The sequence below is a fragment of the Elaeis guineensis genome, chromosome 5, assembly GCF_000442705.2.
Source record: "Elaeis guineensis isolate ETL-2024a chromosome 5, EG11, whole genome shotgun sequence".
NCBI classification, from domain to species: Eukaryota; Viridiplantae; Streptophyta; class Magnoliopsida; order Arecales; family Arecaceae; genus Elaeis; species Elaeis guineensis.
Genome location: NC_025997.2, coordinates 103858351 through 103867035, shown reverse-complemented (window position 1 = coordinate 103867035; position 8685 = coordinate 103858351).

Below are 8685 nucleotides of genomic sequence, written 5' to 3'. Positions count from 1 at the left end.
TTATAGTAAGATGCTTAATTCATTAACATATTATTTATATTTTATTTTTGTATTAAGATACAAATAACTTATAACTGATCTCTATTGTTTCTTGCAGATGGCTCGTGTGAGGATCTCCAAGAGCGGAGGAAAAGTTTTAGAGTTTCGAGGAAGTAAAAGAGAGCTCTATCCTGATTGATCAACTGTCACTACTATCTGAGGAGATATATGGACTTCATTAGGGGTATTTGGGAGCAGTTGATGGCTGCCCATAGGATGTTGATATAGCAGATGTCCTTCCACTATGTACTCGACATCCCAATCATTATATAGGATAGAACGGTTGTAGACCAACTTTTCCATTGTTGGGATGAGAGTAGGAGGGGATTCATTTGAGAAGAAAAATATTGATCTTCCATACTGAGCACATCACCTTATTTTGGGGCTACTCCTGAATGGGATAGCTATTGATATGAAGAAGGCTGCCCAAAGTGTGGTTAGGACCACACATTTTGTAGGGGAGATAGTTAGGAGGGATGCGTCGGAAGATGGGATCAAGATATTATTGTTTGATTCGTCTTCCTCTGCCATCCGATCCATGGTGCAATTGATTGTTGCATACCTTTTGGGTACAGTTTTATTTTCTATATCAAATCTTAGTATTGCACTATGGATCTTCTTTACCATCAACCCCATAGGGGAGATTGGCCTCTATGCATGGGCTCGAGCAGTCCACGAGTACTTGATGCAATTCATTTCGGGGGCTACAGAGAAGGTAATGAGAAGAGAGAGAGGTGCAAAAGAGAGCACTACTTATATTAATAGTTGTGTTCAGTTTTAATGGTAAGAAAGATATTAACTTATTTATTTATCTACTTATTTTATGAGGATTATCATTTTGAATATGTATAGCTAATTGTTGATTATGTCGCCTAATAATTATTTGCTTTTCTTTCAATTTTGATTTTTTGAGAGAACTGGCATAATCAAACAATCTTTTTATGGCCGGCTTTCTTGAATCTTGAATTGGGACAAATCTCAATTTAGGAAATCGGCCCAATTCGGAAAGATTTTGAAGGGCCTAAAAGAAGGAGATGTATTATTATTTTTGATGTTTGGTATTATTTATTTCTTTTCTAAGACTAAGAGTCTAAATATTTTATTTTTATTTTTAGATCCGAGATCCACTACGAGCAACATAGGATGTGGTGTTGCTCCTTGAGGTGGGACCTTCCAGCTGCCAGATAGAGAGGGATGAAGGTGGAATGAGCAGGGCAGCTAGGAAGAGGATTAGACCTGAGTGCATGGAGCGCTACTGTAGTATTGGCCTCTCATATTTTTATTATTTTTAATCTATTGTTAACGCATCTAATTGTTGTCTATTATCCTTAGTTATAGCTCATGTGCAAATATTGGCATGTCTTTATGGAGGTCGCGAGGAGGAGGGCTTAAGATGATGCTGAGAAAATGGAGCTTTGGAGAATTATCGTCGAAAAGGATAGGTTGATTTTTGAGCTGCAGGTAACATTGAAAAGCAAAGAGGAGGGAAGGATGTGGAGGGGAGTACTTATGAGGTGGAGACAGATATGCTGCCTATTGAGTTTGTGAGTGTTGATGGCCCGATAGTACCCCAGGAGCATGCAGATCCACATGCTATCAAGAGATGGGTTATGTAGCGGATAGTTAGGGGTTTCCATCTTCCAAGCAATCCTTTCATCCCACCTTCAAGTACTCTAGATGCTACAACAAAGCTCAAAAAGAAGTCAGTCCACCATAGGAACGATGATGTGGTAAGTAGAGTTGTAATTTAGTAGAACATTCATACTTTATTCACATCCGACAAACTCATGTGATACACAGAGATTTTTTGAGATTAGCCGTGACTTCTTTGGCTTGCAGTTTCTGGATGACAGAGAATGTAGGCATGTCCTAGATCTTTTAGAATAAAAAAATTGATTGATATGTTGTCATGCCCCTGGTCCGAGATCGCGAGCAGGAGGTCGCAGCAACCGTCGCATACTTATGAAGAACTCTCTCCATAAGCATGTAAGGCATCTCATCATGATATCAATGCATCACAGCGGAATAAATTCAAATAATTATTATTTAACTTTAATTCAAGTAATTAAATCAAATATCTTACATCTAATAAAATTTTACTAAAAATAAAACAATAGATCTAAGTTCAATGAAGTTGACAATGCTAAATCTCGTCTCTAAAAGCTCTATCCCAATATTTCTTCCCATGCTCGTAATTAATTATCTGAATCTGAAAAATAGAAAAAAAGATAATGAGCTAGACAGCCCAGTAAGTAATAAATATCTCAACTAGATATTTCATATATTATATAATTTTCAAGAGCAATACTGCAAATAAACATAAAAATATATTTCATACTGATTTTATACAAACCCAATCTTTTCAAATATTCACATATAATATAATCATAAATTCGATTCGATTCAAAATACTCGTAACTCAACAGCCTCGACTATGACCAACGTTTAACCCCCATTGGCGGGGTCCACTGAATACCAGCGCATAACCCCCACTGACAGGGTCCACAAACACCAGCGCACAACCTCCACTGGCAGGATCCACTAAATACCAACGTACAACCCTCACTGACAGGGTCCACTGAGTACCAATGTATAATCTCCATTGATAGGGCCCACTGAAACATAGTTAGGCTGAGAGCATAAATTCGATCTGTATCAAAATATTTTTGTATCATAACATATCATAATTTTTTACTGAACATGTGCATAATCGATGTACCATAATATTTCAAAAGTACTTTTCTTTCAAAATATAATATCATAAATCATACATAATTTCAGAGAATAATTATTTATTTTTAAAATAAATATGAAATATCTCGAGAAGATGATTCATTACTTATCTTTCACAGAGCACTGAATGAACAGATCGACTAACTTCTAGGAGATTCTTCAGTGCCTATTATCCAAAATTATATTCTTATGTTAATTTTAATTCAAAATTAAATCTAAACAAATTCCAAATCAAAATCTCACTTTGAATCAGACTCTTCCCTAAACTCGATCAAAATCATCAAAATGAAGCCTTTCACTATGCTAATCTTAGAAGGATAACTTTGGAGAGAGAAATTCATCAAAAGAGAGAAACAATCTAGAGAGAGAAAATTTTAGAGAGAGAAAGTAGAGAGAGAAAGTCCAATTCTAGAGAGAGAAAGTAAGGGTTTAGACTGAAGGAAGAGAGAGAAGAGAGAGAAACTCTCTCTCATTTTTATTTTATTATTTATTTATTTTTCTTTTCTTTTCCTTTTTCTTTTCTTTTTTCTTTTTCTTTTTCCTTTTTTTCTTTTTCTTTTCTTTTTCTTTTTTCCTTTTCTTTTTCTTTTTTTCTTCCTTCTTTTACTTCTTCCCGTGGCCTCCCCTGGGTGAAAAAAATGAAACAGGGGATCGAATGGTCCTCTCATACGGTTGGCCGACCGACGATCGGCCGGCACGAGAATGGCCGGTAGCTGGAGGAGAGCACACCACGATCCCAAGGGTCCTAAATCGATGGCCGACGACGACCACCGGTGTCCGAAAATCAAAAAAAATTGAAACTTCTTCCACAACAAAATCCAGCGACTCCGATCACCGGCGAGCGTGCACACCGGCATGGAAAGGAAGGAAGAGAAGAGAGGAAGAGAACCACATGCTTACCTCGAGCTCCGATGACCTCTCCAGTGAGGAATTGCGGCGAGCACGGTGACGGTTTTCGTAAGCGATTTCCGACGATCTTCACCGTTTCGCTCCAGGATTCTTTGGTAGGAAGAAGGGAGAAGGGTCTCCCCCTTAAATAGAGCTAGAGGAGAGGAGTTTGACTCCTCTCTGATGAGGTTTTCGACTTCGATTAGGAGCCGGTCAGGAGAAGAAGACTCCCTACAGGAGTCTTCTTCATTTTTTTTTGTGGCTGGGTTTAAGGCCCAATGGGCCGGATGTTACATTCTTTCCTCCTAAAAATAAATTTCATCCTCGAAATTTTTCTTACTTGTCACCATTGCATTGGAAGCCTGTGCATTCTGTTGGATAAGTGCATAAACTCTTCCCTGGATTTTAGAAATCTGTCCACCACCCTTATTTTGTCCTTCATAAGTTTTTTGGTCAACTTGATTTTCAGTATTTAGCAGACAGCTAGCAATTTTATGATCCATCTGACCACATTTGAAACAAGCACCTGTATTCCAATGGCAATCCTTGTCTGCATGATTTTTGCCACATCTGGAGCACCGCTCACCATCAATCTATTGAGTCTTATTATCTATTGCTCCCTTAGCTGAACTTTTGATATTTTTATTATTCTGCTCTTGTGTATCATTTGATTTTGCTCTCTTTCTTTGCTTTCTTTTTCTTTCCATGCATTCTTCATTGACTTCTCTTTCAATTATCAGTGCTTTGTTTATCACATCTGTATAAGTTGTCAATTCATATAGAACCACTTAGTTTCGAATCTCAGTTCTCAGTCCCATCTCAAACTTGTGAACACGTTCTTGCTCACCATCCACTAATCTCGGAGCAAATTTTACTAACTCTGTAAATTTTGCTTTATATTCAGTCACACTCATACCCTTTTGCTTCAAATAAATAAATTCTTGCTCTTTCTGGATCCTTATACTCCGAAGAAAATACTGATCGTAGAATGCAATCCAAAATCTTTCCCAGGTAAGTATTTCACCGTCTTGTTCATACTTGCGCTGTAGTCGCTGACACCAATTATATGCTTCTTCTTGTAGTAAATAAGCTGCATATCAAATCTTTTCTTCATCAAGACACTCTGGGACAGTGAAGGCCTTCTCCATCTCCATTATCTAGTTATTAGCCTCCAAAGGTTCAGTAGTCCCCTTGAAAGCTGGAGGAGCAAGCTTTTTCAATTCTGAAATATTGTTTCGTTGTACTGGTTGCTCTCCATGTTGTGGTGGTGGATGCTGATGTTATTGTGTATCTCATTGTATCTGCTGTTGTTCAATCATTTGCTGCTGTATTTGTTGCTGCATTTGTACCATCCCGATTAGTGTCTGCATTAACTGAGCCATATCTGATTCCTGACGTGCTCTCGAAGTACTCTCATTAGGATCTATGACTCCCTCCTCCTGAGGGGTGCCACTGGTCAGATGGGGAGTGCTACCATCCCGTGGTTGTGATGTCTCTCTTGTAATTTCTTGAGTAGTTCTTGTCGTTCAACGAGGAGGCATAATAATCTTGTAGCAGTAAAACCTTATTAGATTCATTTATCTATTTGTTAGGATGGGTTTATTATGATGCTCATACTTTAACGTCCCAATATTTCTAATGTCTACCCACCTACACTCATACTATGTCTAATTCTATGTGTCATAATTTATCCATTTAGGCTCTGATACCATATTAATTATCACGCCTCCGGCCCGAGATCGCGAGCAGGAGGTCGCGGCAACTACTGCATACTTATGAAGAACTCTCTCCATAAGCATGCAAGGCATCTCATCACGATATCAATGCATCACAGTGAAATAAATTTAAATAATTATTATTCAACTTTAATTCAAGTAATTAAATCAAATATCTTACATCCAATAAAATTTTACTAAAAATAAAATAATAGATCTAAGTTCAATGAAGTTGACAATGCTAAATCTCCTCTCTAAAAGCTCCGTCCCAATATTTCTTTCCACGCTCGTAATTAATTATCTGAATCTGAAAAATAAAAAGAAAGGTAATGAGCTAGACAGCCCAGTAAGTAATAAATATCTCAACTAGATATTTCAGATATTATATAATATTCAAGAGCAATGCTGCAAATAAACATAAAAATATATTTCATACTAATTTTATACAAACCCAATCTTTTCAAATATTCACATATAATATAATCATAAATTTGATTCCATTCAAAATACTCGTAACTCAACAGCCTCGACTATGACCAATGTTTAACCCCTATTGGCGAGGTCCACTGAATACCAGCGTACAACCCCCACTGGCAGGGTCCACAAACACCAGCGTACAACCTTCACTGACAGGGTCAACTAAATACCAACGCACAACCCCTACTGGCAGGATCCACTGAGTACCAACGTATAATCCCCATTGGCAGGGCCCATTGAAACATAGTTAGGCAGAGAGTATAAATTCGATCTGTATCAAAATACTTTTGTATCATAACATATCATAATTTTTTACTGAATATGTGCATAATCGACGTACCATAATATTTCAAAAATACTTTTCTTTCAAAATATAATTTCATAAATCATGCATAATTTCAGAGAATAATTATTTATTTTCAGAATAAATATGAAATATCTCGAGAAGATGATTCATTACTTACCTTTCACAGAGCACTGAATGAACAGATCGACTAACTTCTAGGAGATTCTCCAGTGCCTATTATCCAAAATTATATTCTTACATTAATTTTAATTCAAAATTAAATCTAAACAAATCTCAAATCAAAACCTCACTTGAAATCAGACTCTTCCCTAAACTCGATCAAAATCATCAAAATGAAGCCTTTCACTACGCTAATCTTAGAAGGATAACTTTGGAGAGAGAAATCCATCAAGAGAGAGAAACAATCTAGAGAGAAAAAATTTTAGAGAAAGAAAGTAGAGAGAGAAAGTCCAATTTTAGTGAGAGAAAGTAAGGATTCAGACTGAAGGAAGAGAGAGAAGAGAGAGAAACTCTCTCTCATTTTTATTTTATTATTTATTTATTTATTTTTTCTTTTTTTTCTTTTTTTTTTCCTTTTTCTTTTTTTCTTTTTTTTCTTTTTCTTTTTCTTTTTTTCTTCCTTCTTCTACTTCTTCCCATGGCCTCCCCTGGATGAAAAAAATGAAACAGGGGACCGAATGGTCCCCTCACACGATTGGCTGACTGGCGATCGGTCAGCATGAGAATGGCCGACAGTCGGAGGAGAGTGCACCGCCATCCCAAGGGTCCCAAATCGATGGTCGGCGACGACCACCGGCATCTGAAAATCAAAAAAAATCAAAACCTCTCCCATGATAAAATTCAATAACTCCGATCACCGACGAGCATACACACCGGCACGGAAAGGAAGGGAGAGAAGAGAGGAAGAGAACCACATGCTTACCTCGAGCTTCGACAACCTCTCGGGTGAGGAATTGCGACGGGCACGATGATGATTTTCGTGAGCGATTTTCGACGATCTTTGCCGTTTCGCTCCAGGATTCTTTGGTAGGAAGAAGGGAGAAGGGTCTTCCCCTTAAATAGAGCCGGAGGAGAGGAGTTTGACTCCTCTCCGATGAGGTTTCTAACTCCGATTAGGAGCCGATCGGGAGAAGAAGACTCCCGAAGAAGACTCCCTACGGGAGTCTTCTTCATTTTTTTTTGTGGGCTGGGTTTAAGGCCCAATGGGCCGGATGTTACATATGTAGTCCTTACTTATAAAATTTTGATGTCTTTTGAACTAATTCCCTTTGGTTCTGACACTAATTTCACCATATAGATCATTGGTTTGGAGTGATAGCATCAGCATCATCATAAATTGGCTGTAGGTTCATGACATTCTATTTGAAAATTTAATTGATGATGATGTAAGTATTATATAATAAGTTGGATAAATAAAAGATATAAGCAAGTTAATTTCTATTTTTACAATGGACTATGTAGGCCATAGATATTTTTTGGTCCCTACTACAACAGCATCTATTGACTGATCCTTCAATACATTTGGATCCTATCTTTATGTTGCGACCCTTCTTTATCATAATTATTTTGCATTCTTGATGTAGTAACATGTTTTGATCTAGCGCTATGTACTCTAATGTATGTTTCATTTTTTTACCCTTTTAGAGCCACATGGAAGGTTTCCAATAAAGCTATGTGAGACCTCATGCCCTATGCATTGGCTGAAGTCAAGTAGATGTTCATGCCCATATGCTTGTCTTCGCACTGGCACCTACTTACTGTGGATATAAAGGGCACATATTTTCAACACTACACATATATGAGTGGTGTAGAGTACAAAGCCATTGCCAGAAGACTTGTGAGTGATGACCATATTTATCAGATGTTATGTATACCCATGCATTGCTAATAATGTGGTTGATTTTTAATTTTATATTTGTAGGTAACCTGGTTGACTGAGATGGCATGAGATGTCTATTCTGTTTATATGGATAGTTGGCCGCTTCATTTTGTTGATAGCCCACAGCAGGGAACTAGGTAATTGCTATAATAATTTGATTTCTTTGGTGTCTTTATATTATACATATAAGAGGCATAATGCCTTTTTTTTTTCCAAAATAATGGAATGTGCCGAATTATGTAATTGTAAGTGCCAACTAAGCTTTTTCGTGCCAACTAATATTTCATGCCGAATCATGTCTATGCCAACTAATGCACCATGCCAACTAATGGTCATGTGCCAAAAATGGCTCGTGCCAAGTACTAGACCATACCAAATAATGTGTTATGCCTCTTATATTATTAGAAAAAAATATGTTTCCAATTTTCAGTCCCATATGTACCAACATACATTTGTGCCAACTAATCCAATATATCATTTGTTTGTTTTCTTGATTGTGAGTATGAAATATTTTGTAGATCTGATTGTTATTTTTTATGGAGAGTATGATGAGGGGATTCAGATCACAATTATGGATGCTTGTGTATCAAAGTTACGAGCCAGATATGTTGCACAGGTGATCGTGAAGGGTCGGAAGATGAGATCAT